The sequence below is a fragment of the Suncus etruscus genome, chromosome 6 (genome assembly GCF_024139225.1).
Source record: "Suncus etruscus isolate mSunEtr1 chromosome 6, mSunEtr1.pri.cur, whole genome shotgun sequence".
In the NCBI taxonomy this organism is placed as follows: domain Eukaryota; kingdom Metazoa; phylum Chordata; class Mammalia; order Eulipotyphla; family Soricidae; genus Suncus; species Suncus etruscus.
The window spans coordinates 14,244,312-14,263,627 of record NC_064853.1 but is presented as its reverse complement, the minus strand read 5'-3'; the positions used below and the strand labels follow the sequence as shown (position 1 = coordinate 14,263,627).

General features: G+C 44.4%; 1 protein-coding gene across 1 annotated transcript in view; it reads left to right on the top strand.

Moving 5' to 3' along the window:
* Nucleotides 1-19,316, top strand: part of ROR1 (receptor tyrosine kinase like orphan receptor 1) — a 195,101-nt gene that overhangs the window by 100,076 nt on the left and 75,709 nt on the right. The window lies entirely within an intron of this gene.

Below are 19,316 nucleotides of genomic sequence, written 5' to 3'. Positions count from 1 at the left end.
AGAATGTGTTTATTCAGCCTAGTAAAAACATTAAAAAGGAGAATAAATCTCGGCCGACCCCCAAATGCTTTTCACCACAGCTGTAAACCATAAAACATGTAGAAAGGTAAGCAGGACTAAAGATAATATAGTTTCCCCGAGCAGTGAGGACCTGGAGGTGGCCTCTGCCAATGACAGCTGTGGAGCTCTGGGCTTCCCTGAAAAACCATGGCCAGAGGGACAGGTTCTAGAAGGTGTTAAATTATTAGTAGTTGGGTATCCCCCCCTTTAAGGGGGGTGTAATAATAATAACCATGTGTTCAGCAGTTAGGCTTGGCCACATAAAACCGAGAGGCATGTGACTTGAAGTGTCATAAAAGGGGTTAATTGTCGATTTTTGAATGTGGCAAGTTTATTGATCTTGTTAATGGTAACAGTGCATTGCTGGTCGGTTACCAGGATGGGAAGGAGAAACAAGCGTCCCTTCTGTTCAGAGGACATGCTGGGCTGGGGTGGAGCCCAAGGAAAGAGACATGAGTGAAAAGTCAGCAGGAAGATTGCTGCTTCTTACTGTACAGAATTTGTACCCATACATAAGGTTATGGACCCTCCTTAGAGCTTTAACTGCTCAAAGGCTGGCTGTGGCCAGTATCCTTGTGTATTCATTGTAAGATGTCCCTTAGAGTGGACAGAGATTATCGATTTGCTTTATAGAGAAAGCAGCTAAGGTGCTTTCCTGTAAAGAGGTGTAGAAAGTTTCTAAGAGCAGGGACTCAAACCCAAAGCTTTATCTTCCAAAGCCCAGTGCTTTCCTCTTGGCTACTCAGTGAACTAATTCCTCAGTCAACTCATGCAGGCAATACTATGGTGTGTCTGTACCAGGCACTGGACTGTATACCAAGGTGGAAGTCCTGGGCCATTAGGAGATCTGTGTTTTAGGTGGGAATTGGCTTGGTTTCAAGACCACACTTCTTGAACTGGAGAGATAGTACAGGAGGTAAAGCACTTGCCTTGAATGAGGCTAAATTGTCTACAATCTTGGTTCAAAAAACTCAACACTAGCTATGGTTCCCTTCTAGGGGTCACTCCTAAGCACAGAACCAAGAATACCTTCTGAGCATTGCCAGGAATAGCTCAAACTCCAAAAGTCTAGACATATCCTCTTGTCTAAAGTACTTTGATGTGCACTTTCAGCCTCTAGTTTTGTTTGGTTTTTATCTTATTGCTCAATGGTGATTTTATGCATAAGTTTGCCCCTTCCCTCTGATCTAGGGAAAAGGCCCTGGGAAGTTTTGGCTGTCTGGAGCTTCTCTTATCCACACTGTCTAGGGCAGCTGTGAGTTTGCTGTTCTTCAAGAAAACCAACTATGGAGGATCTGACCATTTAGACGATTATAGTGGGTTTCTTCTGCATCTGGTATTTATGCATAGTTCCTGCTTCTCGAGCAGTGAAATCCTTAGACCTCCTAAGTGATGAGGAACGAAATTCATTACTTTGGTGATTTCGGGGGGAGGATGGCATCTGGCTGCCAGGAACTCCAACCATGCCATTGAAAGTTTAGAATTTGGCTCTGGAAAGGGAGAGGTTTGGAGACTGAGTTCAGTCCTCATGGATTTCATCCTTCTTATCTCTGAAAGGAAGTGTCCATAAAATTCCAGAAGGTAGAGGATTCCAAGAGGCTCATAAACATGTGGGGTTAATGGGGAGCACTATGCTCAAGAGGGCTCAGACGCTCTGTATCTCTTTCTCGTTTTCATCCTGGGCCTCTCTTCCATCTGGCAGTTTCTGATTTCGTGCTTTTGATAAGCCACTGTAAACCTGGTTATGAGATTGCTCTCTGTGGTCTGTGAGCCATTCTAGTGAACTAAGTAATTGCTAGAGGAGGATGCTGTGCAAACCTCCAATGTGTAACAGATGGGTGGAGCAGCAGTATGTGGTTGGTATATGGAGAGGGAATGAGGCCTGAGCCCTTGCTTTGTGGCATCTGGTCTCTATCCAGGTAGAAAGGATTAGAGTTGAATTAAAATGTGGAACCCCAGGGGAGCATGGGGGTGGGGTAAAAATGTGGAACCCCACTGGTATCTAGATAACTACTTCCACCCTGACCACCCTGTCCTGAAATTCAGTACAGAACAGATCCCCTTACCTGTCCATTATATAAAGCACATCTGGCTATTAGTCTACTACAGAAAAGCCCAATAATTCTGATTTGATTATATCAGTTTGAGCTATTTGCACACACAGTATTAGACTTACTTGCTCTTGTTATTTGTAACAAAAACCAACCTTTAGTCCCATTTCATAATCACAGAAGTTGTGGCTGACAGATAGATGCCATAAACATCCTCAAGCATTCCTGGCCAGTGAAAAGCATGGCTAGGATTCAGGCTCAAGAGTAAACCAAAAGTTTAAATTTCTTTCCACATGTCCTTGGGCCAGCACAGGGGAGAAGGTGCTGTTTATGTGAAACAGAGCAGAAAAGGTCCACTGGCAAGAGACAGTGACTTTAGCCACCTGAACTCTTTCTTAGTCAGCTGTCTCCACGCAATCTGTCACTTGGTCCATTTTTGGCATCTTAGTAAAATTGCATGTTTTAGTCCTCATCTGTCAGAGAAGACTACAGAGTGGATGACTTAACACATTGATGTCAGGTTTTGCAATTTGTTTTAATTAAGCCACAGTCAAGTGTGAACCACTTGTGGTATGCACTAGTGTCGATGTGTGTCATCCCCCCCCCCCCCCCGGTGTCCATGTTTTAAGTAACAGGAATGTCTCTTAGCCTAGAAGCTAGGTGCTCACAGGCTTGGACTCTTGGTAAGGAGTCTTTTTAGCTGTACCTTTCTATGACCATTTTTGAAAGCTACACAGGGCTCTCTTTATATGCTATCCCATCAGTCTTGCATTCCCCTCCTAACTTAATCTAGCCCCAACCAGCATTCCAAAGATACTGCTCCCAATACCAATCCATTGGGAGTTAGAATTTCAAAAGAAACTGGGAGATTGAGGGCAACAACATGGCATTCATAACTGTCTGTCCATAACTGTGTCCATAACTGTCAGCACAGCATCTATAACTGTGTCAACATAGCACCTATCACTATCTGTCAATAAGGCATCCATAACTATCAACATGGCATCCATAACTGTTTGGTTGTCAACATGGCATCCATAAACATCTTTCAACATGATGTCCATAATTGTCAACATAGCATTCATCATCTCTATCAGTACATAGTATCCATAACCATCTAACTGCCAATATGACATCCATAACCATCTGTCAATGGAGGAGCCATAGTTCAGCTCCTCAGCAGCTGATAAATCAGAGATAGTCAAGTCAGAAGAGTGCAAGTAGTTCCATACCTGATTAATACCTGGTTTTATGTATGCTTTAGCTTTGATATATAGATCGGAATCTCCATAGTCCATTAGCAATTGGCATCCATTCTGGGGGGTGGGGGGAATGGTGGCCCCAAGCCAGAGCAAGGCAGACTGTCGATATCCAGAGACCACCAGCTGGAGCTCCCAGGACCCTCTGGAAGTGAAGGAGAAGCTGACCCTTTGTTTTCAGTTTGGATGGCATAGTTTCCACTTTGAGTCATGTGGCTTACCCTTCATTTACATTCTTCCATCTACAGAGAAATGTATTTATTATTGTCTGTGATAAGCGGGAATGTTGATATAAAGCAGCACTCCCTGAAATGGCCTGCAGTTTCCAGTCTCTGCACAAAAATGCAACTCGGTGAACTGTTCCACGGGGTAGGGTTCAAGAAAATCAGAAAGAGCGGGAGTGTCCTAATCCTCTTGGAGCTTATATCCATCAGTCTGTCGGCAAGTCACTGATGGCTGCTGAGTGGTGAGCTTTGGGTAACAAATGAGTTACTTGAGTAACTCACTTTGCATTGGTTTCTGCTTTTGGATAAGGACCCAAGTAGTAAGTAACATTGGAGAGGTGGGCTGGTAGGCCAAACCACCTGGGAAATGTTTTCAGTGGGGTTTGTTGGCAGGGATCGCCCTCATCCCTCATCCTTATTTTTTACTGGTATGGTTTTGCTTTAAATTGACTTCACATCTATCTCTCCAGCCCCATACTTTAGTTGTGTTCTTTCTTTTTGTTTTGTTTTTTGTTTTTTTGTTTTTTGTTTTTGGGCCACACCCGGCGGTGCTCAGGGATTACTCCTGGCTGTCTGCTCCTGGCAGGCATGGGGGACCATATGGGACACCGGAATTCGAACCAACCACCTTTGGTCCTGGATTGGCTGCTTGCAAGGCAAACGCCACTGTGCTATCTCTCCGGGCCCTAGTTGTGTTCTTAACCCATCAAGAGACAACTGCAAATATTCACCATCTGTCCATCAGAAGGCTAAGTAATGAAGTAGAAAGGAGTGATTACTAGTAAGAGAGCTTCTCATCAAAAGGATCATGGCGTATGTCATTTTGTCTAGCCCAGTGCTCCTTATTTGGGAATTGACATCTTTGAGCTCTATAAGGACACTAATACTCACAGGGGCCACAGGGATAAAGCCAGGACAATCTTCTCCCTTCCATGAAATGTTTCTAATGTGAAGCTGACAAACAAGCTCTCTTGCACACTTCTCTATGTGTGATTGAAGTGTACATCTGGAATTGCCTGTGGCCAGAAAGCTGAGATGCCAGAAAGATAGGTTTATCTGATTCCAGGGATCCTCTTCACTAAGCCAACTCCGCCCCCACTTTTCCCAAGCTTCTGCGGGTAAACCAATAGATTGTCCCTTGTTGCTGTAGTAAAATCAGACTAGGATTCTGCCACTCTCCCCGAGTCTCAAGGGACACAAATGATTCAAAGATCAGACCCACCCAGAGAAATGAGATCCTGAGTGACCTCCTTGTGAGATCAACCATTCAGACACTTCTTAACCTCTATAAGGAGAATGCATAGGTGGAACCAGCCTACTTCAGACTTTTCAGGGCAAAATTGAAGGCTTTTTGGGAAAGCAATCCAAACCATAGATTAGAAATCTTGTAGAAAATCCCAATTTCTCCCATTTTGCTACAACACTATAAAAGGCTCACCTCCCTAGTAGAGCAGCATTTTCTTTTGAAAGACCTTTTTGGGATGAGTCTAGTTTGTGCTGGAGTCGGGTATTTTAGAATAATTTTTCCTCTCTTAAAATACAATTTCATTGTGGTTCATTAATTGCTCTTACTGATGTTTTTTCTCCGTACTCCTCCCTCATTCAGGAATATTACTCTATGAGAGGAATTTAATGTACACAAAATTATGGTGCATTTCCCCCTCGGTTCACTATTTTATTTCCCAAGCTAATGGTTACCATTGCAGTTGCTCTCGAAAATAATAAACATTGAAATGGGTAGGTTGAGCAGGGCTGGTTTTATAATGCACAGGCCCTGTGGAGCGACATGAAGCAGAGAATAAACAGGCTACAGTGGACATGTTGAAGTTGTTTTTCATCTTCTTTGAACAGGGCACAATAAATGCAGTATATGGCTCGGTTGATATCTACACATTTCATAAATGAACAAGAAAATCAGAAACTCTGGCCCTACCTTGGAGTTTCTCAGAAATATTCCCACATTCTTCTGCTGCTTGCAAGTGAAAGATTGTTGAGTTCTCAATGTCCAAACCAATTGCATTTGGCCCAGATCTGGTTGGGTAGTGTCTTGGGTCTTACCCAGAGTGGTGACCTTTAGCTGATTTGCAAACATGCATAGCATCTCCTTACTATATCCAGGTCTTTAGTCAACCCTCTGATGTATCCTTAAGTTCCTGTCTGGGCTTCCTAAAGTCTGGACACATCACTTGACCTGTCTTTTGGTTCTGTCAGGAAAAGTTGGACCAATGAGTGATGGTCCAGAGAGTTGTAGATCTTTCTCATGTCTGACCTATCACAGAAGATGTAGAGATTATATAAGACAGGCAGACTAAAGCCTATCTTTGAGTGTAGCTTGAAGAGTGGAGCATATGGTGTGTCTGGAAAGCCCTGGGTTTGATCTCCACCACCACATAGGATCTTCTGAACACTGCCAGGAAGAATTTTCAAGCACTGAACCAGAAGTAGCCCTTGAGCATCACAGAGTGTGTGTGAGACTCCTCAGAAAAATAAAATATAAAAATAAAACAGGAAGGGCTAAGTCCTGGAAGTTTCCTTTGCCCCTCAGCCTCCCAGAATGAATGGTCTGTTTTCTCAGTTTTTAACTGTATCACAGTTCAGTCTTTTGTTTCATGGTTCTGGGGAATCAAATCCAAAGGCTCACACATGCCAGGTGAGCACTTGCTGAGTTCCATCCCTGGCCCTGCATCTGTTTTGAGCATCTTCTAGCAAATCCTGTTCCAAAGGAGCTTGGTGCCCTCCAGAGAAGGTGCCTTCTGGCACATCAGATTTCTTGGTATAAATTATTCATAATCTCCATTTGCAGAAGAATTTACATGTTTTCATCACATAGTTGTTCATCACATTAGTTGTTCACAACTAATTTCTTCTCTGTTGTTTTTTGTTTGTTTTTGAGCTATATCCAGGGACGTACAGGTGACCCCATATGGGGTCCCAGCGATCAAACCTGGGTTGGCCACGTGCAAGGCAAGTTTCCTATCTGTTTTGATGTCATTCAGGTCCCACAACTCATTTTTATTTTATTTTTTATTTTTGGACCACACCATACCCAGTGATGCTCAGGGATTACTCCTGGCTACCCACTCAGAAATCACTCCTGGCTTGGGGGATTATATGGGACTCCAGGGGATCGAACTGCGTTCCGTCCTGGATCAGCTGCATGCAAGGAAAATGTCCTACTGCTGCGTCATCACTCTGGCCCCCACAATCCTTTTTTTTTTTTTTTTTTTTTTTTTGGTTTTTGGGCCACACCTGTTTGATGCTCAGGGGTTACTCCTGGCTAAGCGCTCAGAAATTGCCCCTGGTTTGGGGGAAACCATATGGGAAGCCGGGGGATCGAACCGTGGTCCTTCCTTGCTAGTGCCTGTAAGGAAGACACCTTACCTCTAGCACCACCTCACCGGCCCCCACAAACCATTTCTTCTCAGTAGCCATGAGGGCCAGATGATGGGGGTCTGGGTAACCAACAGGAACGCTTTGTGCCATCTCATCCTTTCCTATACCAGTTAGGGAATCCTCAGCTAGCAGCAGAGCCTGGTGCAGAGGACCACTCCTTGGGGTCTGGCCGACAGTTTCCGGGCGATGCTAATCATTGCCTTTGGAGAGGGCACACTTGGTGTGTTTCCTGCTCCAGATGGAGGCATCGTTTGTTGCAGCCACAATCCTTGGGAGGGTTTGTTTTTCCTGCTCTCCCGAGATAGACAACTTAATGGGTTGCTGAGACTGTCCAGGCTGTGCCTGGCCCTGGGGAGTGCTGGCCCCCAACAATGGGAGGCAGTCAGCGGGGCCTCAGCTTTTAGAGCAGGAAAAGCTGGGGCGGGGGGCATGTCATCTGGTGTGTTTCAAGATGCCTTTTGATTTTTTTTTAAACAGCACACACCCCCTCTCTGCTCCCTGAAACAAATCGGATGTCAACTTGCAATTTCAATAACAGATTTTTTAAAAAGAGCAGCAGAAGAAGCAAGAGGAGAATTTGGGGGCAAATTGCTTTTCTCTTACTCCTTCCTCCACAATAAGTCACACCTAAGTGCTTCTGATGGGGAACCTTCCACTCCTCAAAGCAATTGGGGTCCTTCTAATTCCAATCTGTCTTGAAAACCCTTTTTTGTGTTTGTCAGCAAATGAAGGCACCTCCAATACGGTGATGCCATCGGGCTGGAGTGATAGTACAACAGGAAGGGCATTTAATGCCTTGCACACAGCCAATTTAGGTTCAATCCTGGCATCTCATATGGTCCCCTGAGCACTGTTGGGAGTAATTTCTGAGTGTAGATACAGAGCATCACCAGATGTGGCCCCAAAATAAAAAGCCTGTTTATGATAGATAGTGAGACTTCTAGTTTTCTTTTAGCCTCTTAACCTGAATGCTGCCCCTTCCCAAAATCACTCTATCACCTTATCGTTTTTTTAGGAGGTACACACCTAGTGATGCTCAGGGGTTTCTCCTCGCTATACACGTGGGGATCCCTTCTTGATGACACTTAGGGTACCATCTAGGATGCCAGAAATCAAATTCAGATTGACCTTTTACAAGGCAAGTGCCCAACACCCTGTACTATCACTCCAACCTCACACCATATTATCTTTAACACTGCATAAGGATAAGAGGAAACACTACCAGAAGGGCTCCACTTCAGTGGTTTATTTACTTTGAGTGCAGTGAGGGTGGTGTCTTGTTCTCCCATTTCACAGACAGGGTTAATGCACACAGGGAAGCTGGTGGCTTGTCCTTTGAAACTCAATCAAAAGGGGCCAGATGTGGAGGCCAAGTTGAGATTTCCCTTTCTAGTGCCAAGAGCTGCTATATTTCTCTACAGGATAAATAATGCCAATGAGGACCAAAGAGACAGTAAAAGGGATAAAGAGGTGCTGGTCTGGCATGCAGCTGACCCTGGCTCAGTCCCCATAACTGCACGTGATCCTCTAAGCATTGCCAAGAGTGACCCCTGGGCAGTCAGGAGCATTTAAAACCTCACCCAGACCCCAAAACAAAACAACAGTGACTGGGTTTAATGTGTGTGTGTGTGTGTGTGTGTGTGTGTGTGTGTGTGTGTGTGTGTGTGTACATAGATTAAGGCACTTCAAATCCTAATACTGTGTATGGTCCCTGAACACCAGCTAAGAGTAATCCTTGAGCCCCACCACTGGGTGTGACCCAAAACCCATGAAAACCATAAAAGAGAATGGAAGTCAGAATAGTGCTTACTGTGGTGGAATGAACTGCTGTCATATTCTATAGATTTAAGTGAGAGTCATTGGATGGTGCTCACTAAAAATCTCCTTTTTCCTACCACTCCAAGTTTTACTTACTAAGAAGTTATGAACAGAACTTATATCCGTTCACTTTGGTCTCATATTCCAAAAGTTCTGCTTTACCTTCTGAAAAACTGGAAGGCATCTAAGTAAGAAAGAATATCTGGTTCCATCACCAAATGTTTTACTGAAAGAGAGAGAACAGGGCCAAGGAAGTGATAGACTATAAATTATACAGCTTATAATTGGGTGAGCCAAGATAAGTCCTTAGATCTTTTAGCTGTGTTCACAAAGATATTCCAAATAAACCTCTAAAAGAATAATATGCTACACTCCATTCAGTCTGAAGTGTACTTTTGTAGTAGGAACAAAGGACTTCTAAAATAAATATCATGAACAATATGGTCAGTGTTTGCCTAGGAAAAAAAGTGGGATCCCATCTTTAAATATAAAACTTGTGACCCCACAAACTGAGATCATTATCTGGTTTAGTATTGGAACATTCAGGGGGAAATATTAACTTGCAAGGAATCTCAGCTCAATTTCATATTTATTTATTGATTGATTTGTTATTGTTTGGTTTTTGGACCACATCTAACAGTGTTCAGGGCTTACTACTGATTCTGCTTTTCGTGATTACTCCTAGCAGGGCTTGGAGGACCTGGAGTGCTTCCAGCCCTGTATGATCTCTCTAGCCCTTCATCTAATATTTAAAAGAATATCAATGATATCAAGGATGGTACCCATTGTTATCATCGATGAGCAATCGATGCTTTTTTACAGCACCCTGACTATTTGGGGAGGAGGGATCCCCTTCCTAACATGCTAAATGACTCCCTTAATGGCCTCTGTCCCTAGTGGCCCCAAATTGTTGGCCTAACCCTGCACACATTTATTATGGTCCTGTCAGTTAGAAGTTGGAAGTGGTTCTTTCTGGGCTCTGATTCATCCTTCTAGAGGAAGGCAGAGGGGAACAACCAGTTCCTGGGTCTTTTCCAGCCTTGTGTGGCACCATTAGGCATCCTTCACTTGTGGCTTCTGTCACTTCTTTGTGGACAGTGGCTGGGAGAATGTTCCTTAGTCTGTGTCTGACAACCAGGGATGTCTCAGCTGCTTCTTTCTCTTCCTCAAAGCATTCTTGGTTTAGGTTAACCCCATCCACAGAGTGCAGGATCTCCAAGCTGATTGCTGCTCTTGGTTCCTTCTGAAACTTGAATTTCCTTCTGGCATGTGACCTGACCTTCTCAAGGGTCCTCAGGATTAAGATTTGAACCTCTTGGAGGGAGAGTCAGGAGCACAAGCTCCTGGAATTTGTGCAGTTTTTCAAAAATGCCTTTGCCTCTCTTTTCTTTTGTAAGCGTCAAAGCAGTGCTTTGTCCTTCTAAGTAGGATGATTCTCATTTTACTAAGAAAAACAAAAGCAGAGAAGTGAAGTAACTGGTCTACATTTATGCAGTAGCTTAAGACAAGAGTGGGGGAGGGCAACCCTGGTCAGATCCTCAGCACCCCAGATGGTCCTCTGAGCCAGGAGCATAGGCCCCAGTTATTGCCATGTGTGGCCCCAAATGCCAAAACAAAGGCCCAGTCTGGACTAGAGAAGAAGTCTGTGTTCTCATTAGGCCATAACTGGGCCTCAGAACCCAACTCTGGAGACTGAGCTCATGCAGATAGTGAGAGCGCCTGAGAAGGGAGGAACAGTAGTTACTACTTTGGGATTATTCCTTCATAGGCAAATGTCCCCATCAATTTACCAGTGCTGCCCACCCCTTAGACTTCACCATCTCTCCTTGAGCTAAATTTGTCTCAGCTGAATCCTTTGCAGCACAGACACAGCAGTAGTTTTCTGACTCTAGGAGAGCCGGAAGTTCTTGCAACTTTGACCCTGGGCAGTGATGTGGAAAGTACAATGTGCTTTGCTGGGTTCAGGAGAAAAATTTAATCCCAGACATTGGGCTTCCTGGTGCTTGGAGCTCCTGCACACAGACACCCCACACTGGCCTTGATGGGTTCCCATCAACCCTGCTTATATGATGGCACAAGAAAATAAAGGTGAACCCCTAAAAGGCACAAATCTTTGCTCTATGAGGGGTAATAGAAAGGGGTTGTTCTAGACCAACTTTTCTCAATCAAGAGGTCCCAGGAGATTTTAAAGGGACCACAGGTATTAATCAAATTAATGGCTACAGGCCAGTGAGATAATACAGCAGATAGGGTACTTGCCTTGCACATGGCTGACCCGGTTTCAGTTCCAGGAATCTGAAATGATCCCCCAAGCCTACCAGGATTAATTCCTGAGTACAGAACCAGGAGTAACTCTGAGTATCATTGCGTGTGGCCCCCAAACCAAACCAAAATAATAAGTGAAAGGGGGTACTACCAGGGCGAGGTCAATCAGTAGGGCAGAAGGCCACGGAAGGAAACAAAGTTCGAGGAAATTGAGAAGCCCTGTTCTAGACTCTTCCTGTGGCTCCTGCCTTACCCCAATTTCTGACTCTTCTCAGGCTTGGTTCTCAGCAGCTGCTGGGGAAGGCAGAGCTTCAGTGAGTATCCTATCAGCCTGACTGCAAATAGTATAGCTAGAAGGGAGTAGATCAGGCCTTGTGTGTCAGTCATTCTGGCTAGTTTTAGGAGAGAGAGGTAGGTGAGAGCACTTGGGGGAGCCCTGCTTCTGTCCCAGTTCCATCCCGTGTGGCCCCTGAGTACCTCCAGATATTAACTTGTCTCAGCTCCCCCCAAAATGCAAATGCTCAAGTTTCTTTTCATTGCACAACCTCTGTGTTGCTGAGACTAAAGGACAGAAAATTCAGGGTTCTTCTGCACTGGTCTTGGGTGGATCAGACAAAGCACACAAAGCCACTCCCTGGTGTTCTGGCCTCTCTCCCTTCTCTCCTCTGTGCACAGCAGAGAAAAGTCAGAAATGTCGGGACGGAATTAGAGCAGGCCCCGTCGGACTTCAGGACTTCGTCAGCCTGAAATAATTTTCCCTTCGCAACAAATAAATCATTTCCCCCCCCAACAACGATGAGGAATAAATATTCAGGCCCAAGGTGGAAAAAAGTTGCAGACGAGAATTCAGGTTATAAATAACAATAATGAAAACTTCATTGGTAGAGTGCCTTCACATATATTATCCACTTAATCCAGAGCTGTTCGCTCACAGCTCCCAGTACGGGAGGTCCTTGGGGAGGGGAGACATGGTCCCCGCACTTGCTGCATTCACACACTTCCAACATCATGGCAGGGGAGTGGAGGAATGAACCTGAGACCTTGCACCTCCTAGCAGCTGCCACCTCAAAGTAAGGCTCCACTCACAGTGCATGGACTCATGCCAGGGTGCAGAGTCAGAGCCCACAAATGAATGTAGAGGTGTTCTAAGCCCCACCCGTTCATGCAGGGCATAGATTCGCTCAAACCTTGGTCCAGGAGATGCCCTCTGCAAAGCAGAAAGAGCTGGACAGCTCTAAGCCCTCAGCTCTTTACCTTGATGTGAGAGGAATGGTTAAAATGCAGCCCTCGGGCCGGCGAGGTGGCGCTGGAGGTAGGGTGTCTGCCTTGCAAGCGCTAGCCAAGGAAAGGACCATGGTTCGATCCCCCGGTGTCCCATATGGTCCCCCCAAGCCAGGGGCAATTTCTGAGCGTGTAGCCAGGAGTAACCCCTGAGCATCTAACGGGTGTGGCCCAAAAAACCAAAAAAAAAAATAAAATAAAATAAAATGCAGCCCTCTTTGGCCTTTGAGGCCTCTGATGGAATATTCCACTCCCAGAACATTTGCATTGAATCTGAAAATTGTCAAAGGAAAACAAAACAAAACAAAACAAGAAACACTGTGTCGACATTTTCTGCTTGGTTGTTAAAAGATGAGGAAAGCAAATGAGTTTCCTAAACTAGTATTTCATTATTTCATGGTCTTTTATTTATCTTTTCGTTATTTATTGAATTAACTTTGGTTTGCCACTCTGTGTGTTAGAGAAGTACAGTATTGCATGGCTTCAGATGTTGGGTACTGTACCTCACCCATTCTATGTGTCTGTTGCATTTTCTTCATCCTCTCATTTGAGCCATTTCTAGATCTTGGTTATTTTTAATGCTTGGGCCAAGATGTTGTTCTCTCTAGTAGCAATTTCCTTCTTGAGGGGGACCTCGTAATGGCCCAAAGGGAAGACTGCTTTGGGCAGGAGAGCTAGTACAGGGGTTAAGGCACTTATCTTGTCTTGTATGTTGTTGACAGTTTAAGCCCCAGCACTGCATATGCAACCCTGAGCACCATTAGGGATCACTGCCAATCCATTAGACACCCCCTCTTTGACGGCCTTAGTTATTTCAGAATCCAACAGTTTAATTTGACTTTGTTCAGTTCATTTTTGTCTGTTTTTGTTTTTGTTTTTTGGCCACACCTGGTAATGCTCAGGGGTTACTCCTGGCTATGCACTCAAAAATAGCTCCTGGCTTGGGGACCATCTGGCATGCTGGAGAATTGAACCGAAGTTTATCCTAGGCTAGTGCGTGCAAGGCAGATGCCTTATGCCCTGTGCCACGGCTCCAGCCCCAGTTCTTTGTTTGTGTGTGTGTGTGTATGTGTTTTGTGTTTTTGTTTGTTTGTTTGTTTTTGGTTTTGGGGCCACACCCAGTGGTGCTCAGGGCTTACTCCTGGCTGTCTGCTCAGAAATAGCTCCTGGCAGGCACAGGGGACCATATGGGACACCGGGATTTGAACCAACCACCTTTGGTCCTGGATCGGCTGCTTGCAAGGCAAACGCCACTGTGCTATCTCTCCGGGTTTTTTTTTTTTTTTTTAATGGAAGGCAGACTGCCATATGCAGCACCTCATTTGGATGTGTGGAGTCTTAGAAGCTTGACTACCCTACGTTCTCCTACAAATGGACCTTGAGAGCTTATTGGAGATTCAAGCAGGGGAGCACAGCTACTTGTATACCATTGACTGAAGAGAGGGATGCATATAGAGTGGTGAGGGAGGAAGGGGATACCCGCCTAGCCAACCAGATCAGCCGAATCAACCCTGGCGATCAATGGGGTGACAGATGTTGCAACCAGATCACCTTCACATCTTTTGTCCAGTTCTTGATTTTATTCTTTATTTTAGTTTTTTATGCTTCCCTCACAGAGGACCCCTCACCATGAGTTGGTCAAGATCCTTTGACTATATATGCAGACATTAAAGGCAGGACTTCACTCATACCTTGGGCATTTCCTACAAGCATTGAGCCATCTTCTGTGTCCTTGCTGACTGGACATCTCTAAAAGTTGAGCTATTGGGTTTATTTCAGTCTCAGTCCATGTGAGTGACCTTGAGCTTTCTGGGCAAATACTTTAAATACCTGTGCACTCTTCCAGGCCCTTGTTTTCTTTCTTTATGTTCCTCAGTTGACCTGAATCATTGATGCTTGTCTTTCTCCTTCAGTTTTATTTTACATAGCCTATTCCAGCACTGTGCCATTTACCTTGTTGCCAATGGCAAGATCACATCTTTTCACACTGCTGCATAGTATTTCTCTGTCATGTTGCATCTTCTTTATTCACTCCTCTATCCTTGTATCCTTCCTTTATTTCTAGCTTTTGTTCATGATAAATAGTGCTGCAAATACCTTTTTAAATCCATTTGTTCCTGTTTGGGAGATGTTCCCTGGGAATGCAGTTGGTGGTTCCTATTATAATTCCATGTCACTATTTTGAGAAGTCTCATAGGAATTTCCATAAGGACTACACTGCTGCCAAGGATGTACAGGCACCTTCTCCCGATACTATTACTCTATTGCTCGAGACCCTTCTCATAATGTGAGGTGATGGCATCTATTGTCCTTCCAGTTTGCTTTTCCATGATAAATAGTGATAAAGATCCTTTCTAATGTTCCTACTAACCCATTATCTTTAAATCCTTCTTGTGAAATATTTAGATGTTCATCTCTCCTCCCATTTCTCATAGTTATTTTGTTGTTGACTTGTTTATTTAGAGGAGAGAGTGTTTCTCTCATGTGGTGTTTGGAATACCTGGGGGCCATGACCTGTGATTGTAGGTAAACTGGGTCAACAATTCAGTGCTCAGGCTCAAAAATATATTAGACTTTTAGTCTAATAAGGACCAGGACCAATAAGACCAGGACTGCCAGAATCATGTTTGGGGTTTGGGGTCCACAGAGTGCCTAGGATTGGAACAGGGTTCCATGCATGCAAAGCCTGTGCCTGCTTCCTGTGCCATCTCCTTGGGCCTTAACGACAAGTTATATTTTGTGGATTCTTTGTATGTTTTATATATTATTTCCTTTTCAAATGCATAATATGCAAATTCTTTCTCCCATTCATGTAATACCATGAAAGTTTCCCTATTGATTACTGTTTTGTTTTTCCTGAAATGAATATTATTAATAGTATTACTTGTAAATTAATCAAGACTTCCAGCCATATGGACATTATTACTTGATTAAGTCTGTGGGCTGACTATTCAAAATGCAGGCCAAATACATGAGTTCATTTCTAATTGGCAAAAAAGAATTGTGTGTGTGTGTGGGGAGGGTAAAGTGTTACCAAATGAGATAGGGAACAACTGTAGGTTGAGTGCAATTCAGTCAAAATCAAATGACTGGATTTGGTGTTTTGGTTTTTTTAAAGTTTATTAGTGTGCCCACCTTAGACTTGATATCTGGATTTTGGAAAATGTGCTCTCTCCCTGGTAGTCAGGCTCATAAATAAAAATTAAAAATTTAGTTAAAGGACTGGAAGGACAGTACAAGGGTAAGGCACCTGCCTTGTATATCATCCACCACTGCTATGGTCCCCCACTTCTAAGGGTCACTACTGACACAGAGCCAGGTATGGAACCAACAATAACAACAACAAAAAAAAAAACAACAACAAACTAAAAGAAAGGAATGGAAAAGGAAAGAAAATTCCACTGGAGAGTTCTCTACGTGATACTAGCTAACATCGTCCTACCATCCCACTTTCCTACCATGAGCTCTTTGCAATGGCGTCAAATCATCTTGGGGATGAACAGAGACCTCCTCTGTCCCCCACCATGACCTCACGGCCATACTCAAGATCACTCCAGAAAATTATTGCATCTCAGTGATATGCAGGCTTTTCAGAAGCACTGGCCGAGTTCTTGGTAGAAGACCAAGAACTTATTTTTCTAAGCCAGATGCCAGTGGGGAGTGGGATTCTCTTACAGAAATTAAAGAGGTTGGGGGAAATGAAAGGTCCAGGGTCACTCCTAAAATCTTGAGAATTTTCTGCACTTTTTCACAAGGAGAAATACTCCTTTCTCTTAACTTCAAGATGGTTTGGTAAAAAAAAACACCACCGTTCCACAACTCTCCTTGCCCAGAAAGTAACCTGGCAAGGAATTTTAAGTCCTGCCCTGAGAACAATGAAGTCTTTCAGGCCAGGGCTTTTAGGACCTTCTGCTAGAGGGTATGGTGAGGGCACAGGGCCCTGAGTTAGGAGCTGGGAGTCACTGCTCATCCCGCCTTGTTCCCAAAAAATCATCAGGACCTCTCTGTTGTTTGGATGAACCTCGAAATTACCACAGATGTGAGCATGTGGAATAGTTCAGGAGGTGGGATTAGCTAACATGCTCAGGCACAGAGCTGGGCAGATTGGTCAGTGTGGGAGGAGATGGCCACCAGCCCGGGCAGGAGTGGCCGCCCACCCCTGTTTCCCCAGTGCCCGTTCTGAGTTCATGGATACATCCAGCAGGGTCTTTATTAAAAGAAAGACAGGGTCATTGCATGTGCCTTATTTCTTTATTTAAATGTTATGGCTTCCATATCGCTCATAATACATTTGTTTGTGCCATTCCATGTTCCAACACCAATCCCACCACCACTATAGCCTTCCCTCCAACATTGTCTCTGGTGTCCCACCACTCCCAAAATAATTTACTTTACATTGCCTGTTTACAACTAAGTGACAAAGCGTTTATGAGACACACACACACACACACACACACACACACAAATTCAGCAAATGAAAATCTGTGAAAATTGTCATATCTCACACTGGGGTCACTAAGTCATTGTCTCTAGGTTTACTAAATTATTTGTTGCTAATGGATACTTCTGTTTTATTGGCTTTGTTCGTTAACCTTAGGTGGTATGCTACTTTAACATCCAATTTGGTGTGTTCCTACTGAGGTGTCAGTACTGAAAATTTTTGGAGGCATGTGGTTGCGCTCTTCAGGAATTCTAGGTTCTGTGGCTGACATGGTAGTGGCAGTGGGATGTATCTCTGGTTTCTGGGGCTTCTTGAATACAGAGAGGTGAAGAGAGAATGTCTCATTCATTCTAGAAAGAAAGACCCCAGAATTCTCAGCCCATATCTTGGCATACCTGGAGTTTTAGTTGGTTAAATATCTCTGCAGAGATTAGTGGTAAAATGGTGAAGATGGACCATTGGTGCGATGGCAATTGAGGGTTGTGGGTGCAACAGCCAAGGCTTTAGCAGGATGGAGAATTACCCTTGTCCTCCTCCCAATTTTCAGCTGAGTCTGGTGTACTCATGATTTTTCACAGCTTGATTTACATCTCTTTTGAATATAAAATGAGTCTATGAAGCCGGCCAATGAACAGACATGGTGGCAGCTGTGGGACATGTCTCCATTTTTATCTTATTATTGCAGATACATAGTTTGGAATGGTGTTTGTTCCTGCTTATACACCTGGTTTACTGCCACAGGCCTCTTTGCCAAAGACCTTTCATGTCTATCCTGATCTCACATTTAGTCAGGCTCCATCCTTCACACACACACACACACACACACACACACACACACACACACACACACACCTATCAGCCATCTGCAACCTCAGTTCTGTAGACCATACGATTGCATCCACTGCTGGCCACTCAGCTTCCTTTGTTTCTCTCTAGCCCACCTGTGAGTGAGATCCACCAGACATTTGCTTTTCTCTCTCTGGCTTATTTCACTTCACATTTCCCTCCAGCTCCATCCAAGTTGTAACAAAGGGCAAGCATCCTTCATTTCCCAGAGCTGAGTGGTGTTCACTGCTGTGTCGATCGCAATTTCTTTATAGACTCATCTGCTTTCCTGTACCTGGGTTCTTTCCAGATCGTTCCAATTGTAAATAATGCTCAGGCAAAAACACTGCTCTCCCTTAGGGCACTTCCCTTCTGAGTTTTTCTGTTGTTATTATTTATTGGTCATTCCCAGAGGTGCTAAGAGCTTACTCCTGGTTCTGTGCTTAGGAATTCCTCCTGATGGGATTCAGAAACCCAATGGAATGCCAGGAATAGAATTTAGATCAGCTGCATGCAAGGCAAGTTCCCTACCTGCTGTACTATCTCTCTGGCCCTAGCACTTTTTGCTATTAATGTTGTTGTTGTTGGCTTTTTTGTTGTTGTTGTTCTTGTTGTTTTATGTCACACCTAGTGGCACTTAGGGGTTACTCCTGGCTCTGTGCTCAGAAATCACTTCTAGCAGGCTTGGGGGACCATATGGGATACCAGAGATCGAAACCAGGTCAGCCACGTGCAAAACAAACACCCTACTCACTAAATTATTGCTCCGACCACTTGTCAGCACTTTTTGTACTGAGGAGGCAGAAGAGGACTGCTTAGGACTAGAAAAATAATAGTTCAGAGGTGAAGGCAGTGACTTGAATGAGGCTAATCTCATTTGGATTCCTGAGCATCTGAGCATTACCATGAGCCACTCCTGAGCATAGAGCCTGGAATAAGCTCTGAGAACTATCGGGTGTGTCCTCCCACAGCCCACACACACACACAAAAAAAAAGAAAAGAAAAGAAAAAGGAAGGAAGGAAGGAAGGAAGGAAGGAAGGAAGGAAGGAAGGAAGGAAGGAAGGAAGGAAGGAAGGAAGGAAGGAAGGAAGGAAAGCAGCAGGTAGGATATTTGCCTTGCACGTGGCCCATCTAGGATCAACCTGGGTTCAATACCCGGCATCCCATATAGTCCCCTGAACCTGCCAGAAGCAATTTCAGAGCACAGAGCCAGGGGTAATCTGAGTGCTGCCGGATGTGGCCCCCAAACAAACAAAAAAAGTACAGTAGCAAACTGACTCCCCATAGGTTTGTTGGGGACTGTCTTGCCCAAAAGGAGCTGTGTGGTAGGGCATGAAACATGAGCCTTTCTGAGCTACACATGTCCTGGCACTGCCAATGTAAAGGTTCCCAGCTAGAGAATCCTAGCATGGAACACTAAAATAGCTCAAATCCTGCTTAAAGATCAGCTGTTGCCATTCTGACTGGTCTAGCTCCTGGTGAACTGGTCAAAATCCTCAGGCCTCAGGAGCAGGTGTCACCAAGAACCAGCCTACCCTACCCCCTGGATTCAGGCTTGTAGGCCTGTAGACTCCTCTTTCCCAAAGGGCAGAGCAGGAGACTTTGAGACTTCAACAGCAAACTGGGCTCCAAGAAGCACAGCACCGCACCCCTTGTCCTATTTGTTTTAACAGCTTCACTTAACAATACCCAGAGAAG